Consider the following 15,484-nt stretch of genomic DNA (forward strand, 5'->3'; position numbering starts at 1 on the left):
GCTGGAAAATTCTAGAACTTAGTTGGACTTAGTTAGTGGCCTCCCTCACCTATAAATAGACCCTCATTATTTTGTATTCTCATCTGTGAACTAGACCATGCCAATATTACATTAGAATAAGCATATTTTCTATTATCCCCTAGAAATCCTCTACAATTTGGAGAGATTGGAGTTTCTCTCTCTCTTCAACCTTCCTTGGAGCTTTCCTCTCAACATATTAACCAATTGATTGGTTGGGGGCTTCTTCTGAGAATAGAGAAATAAGCAAAACAAGAGGTAAGATGTGACTTTATGGTTGTTTCTTTAATCTTCTAAATGTTTTTCACTTCTCAATCCCTCTCAAGCTTGAGAAGTATTCAAATGAATGGTTTTTCAATGCAAATGAAGCTCTCTAATGAATTCTAATGATTAATCACAAAAAGTTTACATTTATGCTTAATTAAGATGTTTTTTAAGTATATATCTCTCTCTCCCCCAAAAAATGGTCATTCCTATGACCAATTCTCTATTCAAATAATGCTTCTCATGGAGCAATTCTTAATTCTAAAATCAAAATCTATTCTAGTTAAGCTAGAGACCAAAGAAATGGCTTTTTAATGCTTTTATGCTACATAAATTATGATTTAGATCACATGTTCCAAGATTGCCCACGATGAGTTGTTTCAATGCAACTTATCTCACAAAATACAACTCTTACCATCTTAAGTGTACAAAACGGGAAGTTGTCTATGGTACCCTTGAATGTGCTTACACGCTTACAAGCCAAGGCATGAGAGGTGGTCAAAAAGAACACACAAGACAATACCTCAACATGGGTAGAAGAACATGCTTTAAAACAGAACCCAAAAGAAAAAGCAAAACCTTCTAAACCCAAGAAAGATAAGGAACTACAAACTATCAAAACCAAGGTTGAATTAAAAGACAGAGAAAAGAGCCTATAGAGAGGACATAAACCAAAAAGGGGACATAAACCCAAAAGAGCCAAAAGCTATACATGATGCAGAAGCATCCACCTCAAAGACCACACAAACCACAAAACCCATATGTGTGACACATGGTACAAAAGCCCAAAAGAAAATTCGATCTCGTCGAGAATGGACAAACATAATGAAAAACTGACAATCCAAAGAAAGTCAGAAAATGAAATGAGTTCTAGTACGTCACTAAGTGAGGATGAAACAAGTTCTGACTCTTCACTCATCAGTGCACCACATAGACTAATCAAGAAACTAGAACCCACCCAACCACCCCAAATGGATAATAATGATCACATGACATATGCAGAATGCAAAAAGCAAGCTCAGGAGAGCATGCTTAGCTTGGTTGAGTGTGATTGAGCCTTATGATGCCAATCTTAAAAAAGCAACCAAAATACAAAGGCCAGAGGAGTACCGCTTCCCCTTTCAAGAGGAAGACATACTCTCTACAAGAAGAGTCATTTGAGATAGATTGCACGAATTATATACTTGAGAAAGCACGTGAGGAATTTGATAATTCCCTTACAAAATTAAAGTAGTCACTCAAAACCTCATTTGGAGGAATGCTCTTATCTCATGAGCACTTTCACCTTTAAGGGCTCAACATGAGTTATACCAAGACATAAAGAACTCCATAAAATAGGAATGTGAGGATTTGCAAGTTTTCAAATAGACCTCAATAAGAATTGTAAGAGGGCCAAGTGTGCCAGTGTACACATTGGGTACTCTTGAAAAAGTTGAGAGCCAAAAAGAGGATGAAAGTGAATGGGAATATGAAATCAAAAGGGAATCTCAAACTGAAATATCCATGGTTCCTTTGGAAGATTCTATCATGATATGGTTGGATTTCCTTACAGGTAATGATGTTAAGTGCAAACGCGCATTGATTATCCCTCGAGCTAGTCATAACATCATGATAATAGAAACTTGGGTGTCATTGGGACAACCTAAACTCATCCCTATAGACAATAGTCTTGCAAGAGGAGCCAATGGACAAAAAATTGAACTTCCAGGTTACTTTAGCTAAGATACTCAAACAATCGGTGGAGATGTGGAATTTACATTCCATGTTACCCTAGATTCCCTTGAGTATGATGTCATCCTTGGTGGAACTTGGATACATGACTCGTTGTATTCAATAGATAAATCCATGCAAACAGTGACCTTGAACACTCCTGCCTGCTAACATTGTACAATTGCTTTTACGGGAGAGCGAGACCATAGAGGAGCTGGAACATCCAACATATATTACTGAAAAGATCCCTAAGATTCTGGTTGGATTGTAAATTTCAAATAAAATCACCACAGCTCAAGCACAGCTTTATCCAACACAAGAACACAATCTCATGACCCTCGAGCTATGGGATTTGTTAGGTCAACCAACACTCACGACACATCCTGAAAGAATTCCCTTTACAAAAGACTTGAACATATCATGTTTGGGGTACTTTGAACATACAATGTATATTGAAACTAATCTCCTTGCTAGCAAGTTTTTTTGTGGTTGAGTATGTGTTGGAAGAAAATTTGATCTTGGGGCATAAATGGACTATTGCTGCCCAAGCACCACTGTGCTTTGCTCTAGTGATAGAGTCATCATGATGGTCAATGACAAAAAGTTGACAATACCATATTGCAAGGAAGAGGATCCAACTTTAATGGATTTCTATGATGCTGAACGCAAAAGGTTACAAGCTTGTTCCACAGAATCCCCTCTACACATTGACCTACCATCTGCGTCAATGGCCGACTTTGATAAAGCATCTACTCCTTCAACCCCATCCTCACCAACGAAGTTCAATGCCAAAACCTTGCAATCAACAGCCATTCCTGAAGAAGTTCCCCCCACGCAACCATCTATCTCTAACAAGAAACTCAAAGAAAAAGCCCCGATTCTATGCCTCTTCATCGACAAACCTCACCACAAGAGACAACCACATGCTCGAAGGCATTATCGTCGACAACCACTCCACAAAAGACTCTAGTCTCATCATCATAAAAAATTCCCATGAGTCTAAAACCTATAGCCTCAATGCGAACCAAATTCAAGGAGGCCCCCAAACCTTCCACATCAACCCAAAAGAAAACTCCACCAAGACAAGGTATCTTAAAAGTATCAAGATGTGGGTGGAGAAGCAGCTACTTGTAGCTCAAGGCTACTATGAAGGTGCCAATCAAATTTAGGTGCCTCGACAGTCAAAGCCTCTTCCTCAACGCAACACTAAGAGGCCAAGAGAAAAGAAAAGTACTCCACAACACCATCCACCAAAGCCTATACGAGTACTCCACCAAGTCAACTGAATCTATACAGAGATAGCCAATAATCTATTGTTTCAACATGCTCTTCCCAAGAAGAATAAACCGATTGACTATGAAAACCTTTCAAAGAAACTCAAAGAGTATCCCAACCTCGTGTTAAAGAGAGAATGAAACAAGCCCAAGAGCTTGTGAGAAAGGTACAGGCTAAACTAGATCCACTGTTAGAGAAAGTGGTCGCATATATACCATTGACCTCATCTGAGCTAAGCCATGTCTCCATCCCAGAGTTGATCATAGAACCAATAAGGGAGCCTCACATTAGGCGAATTTTGGACTCAAATTTGGGCCTTTTTTCTCTAGAGAGAGAAAGGCTTTCAACCAATAGGAAGAGAGCCACCGTAACAGAACTTTTGATAATTAGACATTTTTCATATATTCTTTATATGAATATATTATTATTAAAGAAATATGAAATGCATTTGACCACACTTTATAATGTCATTTCTTTAATATATATGAAAAATAGAGTGTTGTCAGCTCATTTAATAAATCTCAACTCATTTAATGAATGGTTTTCAATCTAAAAATTTTCCTCGTTCAGCTCATTTAATAAAAGTGCTTTTTTCCTCTAAAAATTTGAAATGTTCTCTTCGAAGTTCCTATGTCATTTGATGAATGGATTTCCCTCTAAAAATTTCGCACGTTTTGGAGGTTATCTCTTTTGCCATCTCATTTTCTTCCATCTTACATCTGCTTTTATTTTCTATTTGCTTCCATGAAAACCAGACGTCCTAGGCGTCCCTACTCCTCTACTAGAGCTATTATAGTACACAACAATTTTGATATGGATAATCAAAGGTGGATTCCTACCACAATCTCTATTGGTAGTTGGATTATGTTGCAGAGACTAGGAAGCGAAAAAAACAAAGAATGAGTTCATCGACACTTACAAAGGCAGAGTTCAAGACTTCAAACTCTTTGACAACACAGGTCGGAGCATTAAGGAAGTCCTTATACAACATGCCTACATGCACTTAGAACTGCGTCTGCAACATTTTCTTGATGGAATCCCACTCCATAGACCAAACTATAAGTAAATGTTTTTACATTATGTTTATGTAATGTGTTTCATTTCTATACTTATGCTTCTCTTGTATTCGTCTGTATAGATATATATCCTTCAAACTTGGTTGACTGGTAGCCTATAGATAGTATTGTGGGAATCTTTGATGTTTTTCATGCATCTATTGGTGAGCAGCTATACAAAGAAACATCCAGCAGGTCTTTGGCAGAGAGAGGAGTTTTCTTTTATAATGAATTTTGCACGGCACCTCATAGTGTTACAGGTTATGGATCTTTGAAAGCATTACCACTGCCTTCATTCGATAGTCCAGAATGGCCCATACCAACAGCAAAAACAAGTGAGTGCTTTAGATTACAGATATACCAAGACGTGCAAAGGTGTATAAGACCAAATGTAGCAAATCGTCAGGTGAAAATCGGTGTCTTTATGCCATGGCATGTTTTTGTCGACTTCTTGATGAGGAGGTGAAAAAAACATTATCAATGTTTATCTGTAAATCAGAGAAATGTTTGGATTTCTTAGGTCAAAATTGGGATGTGAAAGAAATAAATGGGGTTACCTGCAAAATCCATAGGAAATCTATTGTTTGTAAATATATGATTGGCTCCCAGAATTTTATTTTGGCCTTTCATTATATGAGATGGCATTATGTCAATGGAAAACTTGTAGCAATTGATCACGACTTGGAGGATGACATTGAAAATCCATTGATGTTATTAGAGGTATGGTTTGAACATGAGCTCTTGATAGTACTCAATATAAGGTCAAAAATCTCACTGCGTCAAGTGAGAACAGACTTGGCATGACCTACAAGTGCTTGATGATTATGTGTTCAAGTGCAACAGCCATAAGGTATGTTATTCAATCTAACCTTGAAAAAGTATTTATTCCAAAACTACACCATAATCATTATTACTTATATACATTACTTTGATTTTTGGAAATAGGTACCAAGGAGAAAAGAAAGGACCATTCAATGTAAAGACATTACAAGGAAGCAAGTTTTCGTGGTGCAAACGACCATCACATAAAGATAAATGGAGATAAATGTATTTTTGACAGCATATAGTTACATTAATCATGACAACAGTTTGTATTTCTTAGAGCAATAGAAACTAAGACAAATATTCTACATTTTCTTATTGGATGTTTAAAACATTGATAGCATGTTCTCATTTTTTCCTACGAAGTGTGCTATTGTGTGTGGGATGATTCTTGTTGTTGGGGCACTAAGGCTTGTCATTGAGGGGGTGCTTGCTCTTCGGGACGCTCTTGGGTTGGTTACTCTTCGGGATGCTCTTGGGGTAGTTACTCTTCCAGACGCTCTTTGGGTGGTTGCTCTTCTGGAACTAAAGCTTGCTGTCATTGTTTGCGAGGTTGAAGCTTCCAAATTGACGTCTTCAGATTCATCAGATTCTGGAAGCTCGACAACAAACCTGTCGACTTGTGTTCGGGGGTATTGCCATGGCGGTGGTCCTGGTCGTGGCCGTGGTGGAGGGGCGCAAACGCAACAGGGATATTAGGCAGCATGCTATGAATGTTAACAATAATATGCTCAATGCCCTCTTCCCTAAACAGCCCTCTTCCCTAAACATCCCTAAATCCACAAACGCAACAGGGATATTAGGCAGCATGCTATGAATATGAACAATAATATGCTCAATGCCCTCTTCCCTAAACAACCCTAAATCCACATCGGAGTATTCTGATAATCATGGATTCTACAAAAAGCCAAAAAAAATAGACATGTGCCGTCAAAGAATGAGGAAGGAAAGTAACATATCATTAAAAAAAGGAGCATGCCTACATTTTCTGCGAGAGTAACAAGAGAACTAAATGTAGCAACAACTTTGCGTTGTAGCACACCCTCCAACCGCAACTATGGCCATCCCGTTGCTGTGGGACTCTGCATCTCACAGTCCTTGTATGTTCTAGTAGTGTGTCCTGGATTATGGCCTCGAGAGCAGTTATTAGCTTTCTAACCGATCTGCACGAAACAATACTGTTGTCAATATTGAAAGTTCTCTAACTACTTCTCCTTCTCTCTCTCTCTCTCTCTCTCTCTCTCTCTCTCTCTCTCTCTCTCTCTCTCTCTCTCTCTCTCTCTCTCTCTCTCTCTCCAACTCGTTTTACGATATATAAATACTGAATGTATGGACTTACTGTCTCACGGTGCCATGGAATTCTCATAGTCCTTGTGTGTTCTAGTAGTGTGTCCTGGATTATGGCCTCGAGAGAGCAGTTATTAGCTTTCTGACCGATCTGCACGAAACAATATTGTTGTCAATACTAAAAGTTCTCTAACTACTTCTCCTTCTCTCTCTCTCTCTCTCTCTCTCTCTCTCTCTCTCTCTCTCTCTCTCTCTCTCTCTCTCTCTCTCTCTCTCTCTCTCTCCAACTCGTTTTATGATATATAAATACTGAATGTATGGACTTACTGTCTCACGGTGCCATGGAATTCTTCACGTGAATTGGCCAAGTAACAAGTCTTGGATTCCATATCGTAAAGGATCAAACTCCAGTGTGAACTACAACATGCAATTAGGAGTATCAGAAGTAACATCAAAAATATATAGTAAATATAGGTCACAATACGAAGACTATAAATGAGATTACATGTCACTTACTCTTCATTGTATGCCCTTAGGATTATTTAAGCTACATCAAAATTTATCGAACTAAACCACGGACATACATCAACCAATGAAGTATGTTGTGCAGTAAGAAGCGAGGAAAGAAGGGAATCTACAATATATACATGATTTTGAACATCGAATGGGAGATTTGATACAACCAAGCTGCACAAGATTACATTATATTAGTTACTTTGGACAAGCAACCCACTTTACAATCACGATGATGAAAAGGACGTAGCAAACCTCAGAACTGTTATGATAATTCTATCATTGACCTCCCTTAAAACATTGGACAAAACATCAATCTCCTCCACATTGAAAGGGAAAAATTGTGCGGTGCCTCACACCGGAAGTCTAACGTGAAACGAGGGGACAAAATAGCTCAAAGCTCTGACATTCGACTTATGCATTTCCTAAATAGCCAATTTCTTTAACCTCGCAATTCTTGGAGCTCCTGCATGTCACGTGAATGACTAGCCTCTGTCACTTCTGTGATCTTAACTTTCTTCGTAAAAGACGGGATTTCCAAAATTCCCTTCATTCTCTTGTCACTAAGTAGGGCGGGCTCTAGCGTACGGTCATATCTAAACCTGAGCAAACAAAGCAAGTTCATGTCTTTCGGCATCACAACAGTGACTCTGTGTGCATGCGCGGCAAGGACATAGCTACCTGAAAAAACTCGACAAGCCAGTCTTCCGCAGCCTCTTGCAAACATCCTAGGACAGAGGCCTACCAACACATATTAATGCCAAAATTCTCATATATAGACCGGATTACACGCTGGAATGGCAACTTCGAAACTGGGCAATGCATATGTTTCTCCACCTTCCTTAGTTCAAGAAGGACAGATCTATGTTGGTCGTATCTGCGTCTCCTCATTGAGCGTAGTGCAGAAATTTCCTTTCCCGAACTAGCTTCTCTACCTAATTGAGGATCATCTGTAGATGAGAGCCTTGCAGTCTTCTTCGTACGCGCCATCTAAAAATAGTTATAATGTTACATGATAAGCTTCTCAATAAATACATAAATACATAGGACAATAAATTAATACAAAAACTACTGAAAAAGTTAACTTGGATAATGAATTATCTTCAAATCATTACAACGTGATATAGGTACTTCGGACAAAATCTACATCAACTCCTCGCGTTGTATTGATTTCTCAAAGAGACCCTTTCATTTGACAAAATAACACAAGAATAATACACCTAACAACACCTATGATGATAAAATAGGTCCAAATCACTACATCGTGATAGAGGCATATCAGACCTAATCGTCATACCCTCAACGTGCTGTAGTGATTTCTTGCACAGAGCATTTCATTTCATAAATTAGGTCATGGAAATAAGTAATAAATAACATACACGACATAGAACAATGTATAGGACAAGAAAGTATGTCCAAAACACTATAACGCGATATGGCTACATCAGAAAAAATCAGAATGTATGTCCAAAACACTACAATGCGATATGGCTACATCAGAAAAAATCGTAATTCATTCTTCGCATCATGGTGACTTGTCAGACATTGCCTTTCGTTTGATCCAATATCTAATGACGTAGGTAAAACATTATATATATGATTGAATATAACATTAAAGACATTGCCTTTTGTTTGACCCAATATAACCTAACAACACCTATGATGATAAAAGAAGTCCAAATCGCTACATCACAATAGAGGCATATCAGACCTAATCGTCATACCCTCAACGTGCTATAGTGATTTCTTGCACAGAGCGTTTCATTTCACAAAGTAGGTCATGGAAATAAGTAATAGATAGCATACACGACACAGAACAATGTATAGGACAAGAAAGTATGTCCAAAACACTATAACGTGATATGGCTACATCAGAAAAAATCATAATTCATTCTTCGTGTCGTGGTGACTTGTCAGACATTGCCTTTCGTTTGAGACCCAATATCTAATGAACGTAGGTAAAACATGATATATATGATTGAATATAACATTTAAGACCAGGAGTGATTTCTTGATGACTTACCAAAGAATTACGTAGGGAAAATGTTGAAGTGTGGATGCTTGCTTGATAAATCGCAGAGATGGCGTAGATGAGGCACAACGGAGGAATACACGCAGCTGAAGGAGGCAGAACAAAATGGCAGTAAAAGACAAGGACACTTGACATTTACCAAGGACGAGTACCACATTTATCGAGGACAAGCATGGCACACGTGCGAAAGAGCATGTCCACACGTGCCAAGGAGGATGTCGGGCCATACTCATGATGATTATGATCAATCAAATTTTGACACGTGTCATCATATGTGCGCAAAGTACGTGGTGTGCCATCATGCATGTCTGCCATGTGTGTACAGACCGTTAGTTTCTGTGGATAAAGGTGACCAACATTCATTATTCGTTGCTTCTTGCTCTCGTGCAATTTTTCTCACAGTCATCATCTTCACCCTGCTTCTTGCTCTCCTACAATCAACTTCGTTGGTTGCTTCTTGCTCTCCTAGTGAATTTCGCGGTATATTTTTGAATATTTTCGTGTTTCAATTTGGTCGAAGTTGTATAATTGTTTTATAAATATTCCATCAAAGATTGTTGCTTTTAGATTTTTAAGAATTTAATTTATTTCTCCCAAATATTTCATAAAATCACTATAACACGAAGAGGGATCTCAATGAGAACTAACGTACCCATATCGCGTTGTAGTGATTTTGCCCACAATGGTGATTTGCTTGCATAAATTTCTTGAAAAAGCACTACAACGTGAGAAGAGGTCTTGGTGCAAACTCTCTCAAGCATATCGCGTTATCGTGATTTGTCCTACTGTCGTTCTTTTTTTACTTTTTCAAAGATTTCATCGTTTAGATTTTTAAGAAATTAATTTTTTCCTTACAAATAATTGATCAAATTACTACAGCGCGAAGAGGGGAGTCGGTGAGAACTCTCCCACCCATATCGTGTTATAGTGATTTGTCCTACTGTCGTTCTTGTAGATAGTGATTTTTCTTTCAATCGTCATTGCCTTTGAAATATTGCATCAAATCACTATAACGTGAAGAGAGGGCTCCTTGGGAATTCTCCCACACATATCGTGTTGCAGTGATTTTGGCACATTTTTCCTTGCAATTTTATTTTCTCACTAATATTTCATCGAATTACTGCAACGTGACTAGAGATATCGGTGATTTCTCCAACGCTTATTGCATTATACTGATCTTGGCTAATCCTTTATTATCTTACACAGGACTTTTGTCGTCTTGACATATTTCCTGGCTTGTAGATGGAACCTTTCGGGATTGAGGTTGAGTCTGATGCTTGCCTTCAAGAAACCCCAGATGAAAAGTTGTTCGACTTCGTGTATAAAGTTCGACAGCATCATCGCCGTCCTGAAATATCATGCATGTTTAATTTCAATTTCTCCATCGAAGACATGATCGTTTCTACTCGTTCGTATCTTGAGGAGAAAGGGTAGCAATTTCAGTAGACCACTTTGAGTGGTACAGTCATGTTTGACGGCGTCCAGTACATGCACATGAATGATATCGTGCCTTCAACAACCTTGAGACAAAAGCTGAACATGGATGTTTTATAGGTGCCAGATGATAAGAAGAAGACACACAGTAAGTGCCCCATTCACAATCGCAAGTGTCGTCTCATTGCTTACCACTATGGATTTATCTGCTACCTGCATGTGCTGCTTGAGGATGAAGAAGTTGCAAATGAAAAAATTGAGGATGAAGAAGTTGCAAATGAAAAAATTGAGGAGAAGCCAAAGGAACCTCCAAGAGTAGAAGATGAAGTTCAAGAGATTGCGGAGGATATAAAATTGGCTGCAGAGAGGGACTTAAGTGAGTAGTTGGATATTAATGCGCTCAGAAGAGAAGACACCTTAGTGGTTACAAGTGACGAGCAGCCCTCTATGATGATAGAGGAAGCACGGGACATTCCAACCCCACTACTCCCCACATTTCCTATTGGTAACAAAGAATATTTGTTAATTACAGATATTCAAGCTCTCTTTGACATAAAGGAAGACTACTGTCTGGCCATCATTACACAGAATCTTGAGGAAGATGAAGATTTCGTGGATCCAGATTTGGATAAGTATCTCTTATTGGATTCAAATGTCAAGGACAGTGAGTTCCATTCTATTGTCGGCACATTATCCATGATGTACAAGGATGCAAAAAGCTATGAATCTAACCTTCCCAATGAAGGGGAATTTCAGGCTATTCAGCAAAGACTTAATATTTCACACATGGGAAGGGAAGGGGCGTCCTCATCGACGGTCCAAGACACTAACTCAACAATCAATATCTGGACAAATGATTTACTTGTTAATGATAAAAATCAGAAGGTGTGTTTACTTTACTTTTTATCGTGCTGAGTAGCTTATTCTATTTGTTGTGTTGGCTCATCGACAATATTGTTTTGCAGCTGGTTGTGTTTGAGGATGAGTTTCTCGGTCTCGCTCGCGGAGCAGGCAAACGCGTGTGGGAGGACTCGGAATGGACTCAGCACTGGGTGAGTACATAAACCGATTGAAGTTTCCACAATTCATTATATTCCACAAGAAATTCTCGAAAGACAATGCAGAATTTCCTTTGTTTGCAATCAAGACATTATCCAGATACCTTGGGGCATATCCCGTCAGGTGGAATGCAAACAAAGTCATGCTTTTAAAGAAGCAGTTAGCATTGCGAATCTTTGGGCAAGGCCCTGGAGTCTATGCACTAAGGAGTAAATACTACTATACTGCTTATGGATTGGCGTGTGGGATTAAGGATCCCAATATGCTAAGTGATTATGGCAAAAGAGAGCTTTTGAGATTCACAAAACCAAGGGTTCCTCCAGTTTGCTAATTACACGATGTTACAGAGCCATCTTCAAAAAGGGCAAGGCTTCATGCACCCGAGGATGTTAGTGAGCAGGTTAAGGAGTAGTAGCATATTCCTCTCTCGTGTAATGTCATGACAGTTTTGCATATGATCATTTCTGAATTTGAAATGTTAATCATGGATCTATGGGTATCCAAATCTTCCCATTTCTTTATTTCGTTACTCACCATTCTACATGCTTAATACTTGCATTAGATCTCCTCCATATATCTTGTTTTCTTTCTTTATTCACAAGTTTTACTACTTGATTAATTTGGGACGCTTTGAACTGCTGCTTCTTTTTGGCTTTGTGTACAAGCTTCCTATATGTCCACTGATGTAATTTCTCTAAACTATTAGCTTTTTTTCCTCCTCCACCATGTCTTGTATGATTGAAATACTCGGAGCATGCTTGATAATGTGTTTTCTCCATTCCTTGGGTTGACTATATTGATAAACTACCATACTTCTTTGCAAACCAAGGGGTATGATGGTATATAATATGCTTCAAGAGAATAAAAGAATACATTAATTAGTATATTTTTAATATACACAATATAAAAACTAGTTCAATGCATAATCAATCTAATACCATATAGTGGGTGATGTGTTGATCCGTCCATGCATCAATCATTGATCTCTTGAACTTATCTGGCACTGTTTGAAATATCTCATGGTCCTCCTTCGTCCACACTTTCTTGTCACAGAACTTAAACATAGTGTCTAGAGATTTCCACACCTTGGCTTTCCGTGTTCTTGCTTGACCATTGTCTGCATGGTCTACTACTGCATTGTGAACGCACTTCCATCTGTTGTATTTTACGATTTGCACTGATCGTCTTCTTCTATGACCTTCTGGTGTTGGTTCAAATAGAAACCTTCTTGCTTTAACACCCCTAATGGAAGGTTATCCGGTGTCTTCTTCCAATACCTCTTATCAAGCATCTTTGTACTGCACATGCAATATAAGCAGGGATTTTTCAAATTGGCACCCTTTGACACATTGTGCATACATTTCAGAGTTTTAAGATCACCCGCCATATGCCACTCCACCTTATATTGTCCCATGCCTTCCACATCCAAGATTTTACCATTTCTCTGCTCGCGCTGATGATCTCGGGTATCGATGTCTTATGAAAGACCCAATGCAGAACATCAAAATTCTCTGATTCTACCTGCAATATTTTTTGTCGTTTACGAAGACTTAATGAGGTCTGCTTATATCTTAATTTAGACATTTGTTTTTCAGGCCCTGAAATGGTTTCCTTATTTCTTAATAACTTTTGCACACAATGCTCCATGGTTTTCTTCAAATGAATGTTCTCCTTTTCTCAAACAAATCTCTTTCTAATTTAAGAACATTGCTTGTTGCTTCCAAATGATGTGTATATCCTAGGAGTCCATTATAGCCATCTCCAACAAATTTAAGCAGAGAGGTCGTATTCCTAAATGGGGGTGTGGAGTTTGTAAAAGGGTCTTTTGGATATAACCTCCCATTAATCCATAAATCTATGGTTTTCTTCCCTTGCATCCTCAACATTTCTTTAGAAGCAGTACACAAAGTATTAGATTTATTTCTCTTACTTAGAGGTTCATATTCATGTTCAAGCTTGATGTGCAGGTTGTAAATGTCTTTTTTTTTTTGTATTTCTCCTTGCTCTTGATCCCTCTGCCATCCTCTTGATTCTCTCTGTGTTCCTCCTTGCTCTTAATTAGTAGAAAAATCTGAATGGAAAGAGAAAGGTGCCAAAATAGTAAAAAGAAGTGAAGAGTCCAACTAATTTGCAAGAAAAACCTTGATTTTAAAGGTACCAATACCTGCAAACTTTGATATGTAATAATTTCAAAATTTGAGGTAAAGTTTCTTGTAGGGAGGGAAGTCGAAAACCTTCGAAATTTGAGGTGAAATTTCTTGCAGGGAGGGAACTCGAACTATTTTTGGATGATCCTTGGTTCAAATTTCAAGAAATATTCTATTTCGGCTTGTACGTAAAGATTTTGAGATATAAGCCATTAAACTTGCAGAATTGACCAATTCATTGTTCACGTAGTACATATAGTACATGAACAGATTGAAGACTTCGAGAACTAGCAATATTCTATCATTTTTATGTACATTTAAGAATAGAAATATATCTTCTATATCTCAAGAAAATGCCAAGAGAAAATACGCCAAAATCAATCACCTTATTTTTAAGGCTTTTTGGATTATCTCTCTCTAAGCTTAGTTGGCACTTCTTTCGTCAAAGAGCCCCAAATAACTTTTTTTCATCTCTTTGTGGACCAACCCAACCTAGACGGATAGTAAGGGTTGACTTAATTAAAGGTCCTACCCAAGAGGTGGTGACCTGGAAGCAAAGAACTAGAGCAAGCTATATTAGGAGATACAAGAAAGCTTAATCTATCATGGAGAAGGTGTAGTAACTAATAAGGACAAGAGCTATCAATGTTGTATGGAGCATGCAAAACATCACTAAGCTTTTCAAGAGTGCACTATGAAAAAGCTTTTGGAGGTTTCACTATCCAAAATAAGGCTTCTAAGATGTCGAAGGAGCCTTTACGACATATATTAAGGTAAATTCTCAAGTGTAGGAGCCAAATTATGACACTCTTTAATAAAACATCAAAAGGAGATTTGATGGAAGGGTAATTTTTAACAATTTCAATCTATTTTGATATTGTGAGTGGCTAAGATAGTGCAATAAAAATCTATCATAAAATTATATCACTCTTCAGCTGTATTTACTAGAATTGGGGAAAGAGGCAATTTAAGGGCACAAGAGTGAATGAAGGCACATCATTAAATTCATTTATAGTCCATGCACATGTGCCAACTTAATTGACAAATTTGGGAGAAAAAAACCAAGTTTGCATGTGCTACAATGTTCCATTTGGTGCATTATTACTATGTCAGGGTAGAGTGGGCCATTTACTGGCCCCACTTAATTGACAAATTTGGGAGAAAAAAACCAAGTTTGCTGTGCTGCAATGATCCATTTGGTGCATTAATATTATACTACCCTACTAGGGCTAGAAAAAAGCTGTTCTATCGACCAATCAAAAGAAGAGCAAATCCAAATGTGCACCCTTTTTTACTAAATTTTAGTGTAAAATGCCAGTATTATAACCATATTGATGAAATTTTATTCCTTAATCTTAATTTTGTTTGGTGTGCATTAATTAGTTGCATAACTGCAACTAATTAATATTTGTAATTTAATAAATTAAGGTTTGAAATTTATTCATATTAAGGTGTGAATGTACATGACAAAGACTGGACATTTATTACTGGGCAAATTGACATATAACAAAGCAAGACGAAACTTGAAAATTTATTCATGAGTAAATTTACATGTGATAGTAAAGCTTCATGAAACTGAACAAACCAAAGTGACAACATATTGAAAGTGAACTACTGAAAGCACCCCTCTTCCTCTATAAGACGGCATATTTACAAACGGAAGGTGATAGTGGGACGAACTCATCACCATCCATGATAGCTTTTTTGAAATTATATGTTTTCTCAAAAACGAATAGATAAGATGCGTTGCAGTTCAGCTTTGCATGGGCACTATCATCATTATCATCTACAATGATAGGGTTGCTCTGACTCCCAGGCTGCATATCAGCATCTCTTCCATTATTCCTTGGATTTTCATCTTTATCACT

Source organism: Cibotium barometz, chromosome 6 (genome assembly GCF_041138505.1).
Source record: "Cibotium barometz isolate CiBa-2024 chromosome 6, ASM4113850v1, whole genome shotgun sequence".
In the NCBI taxonomy this organism is placed as follows: domain Eukaryota; kingdom Viridiplantae; phylum Streptophyta; class Polypodiopsida; order Cyatheales; family Cibotiaceae; genus Cibotium; species Cibotium barometz.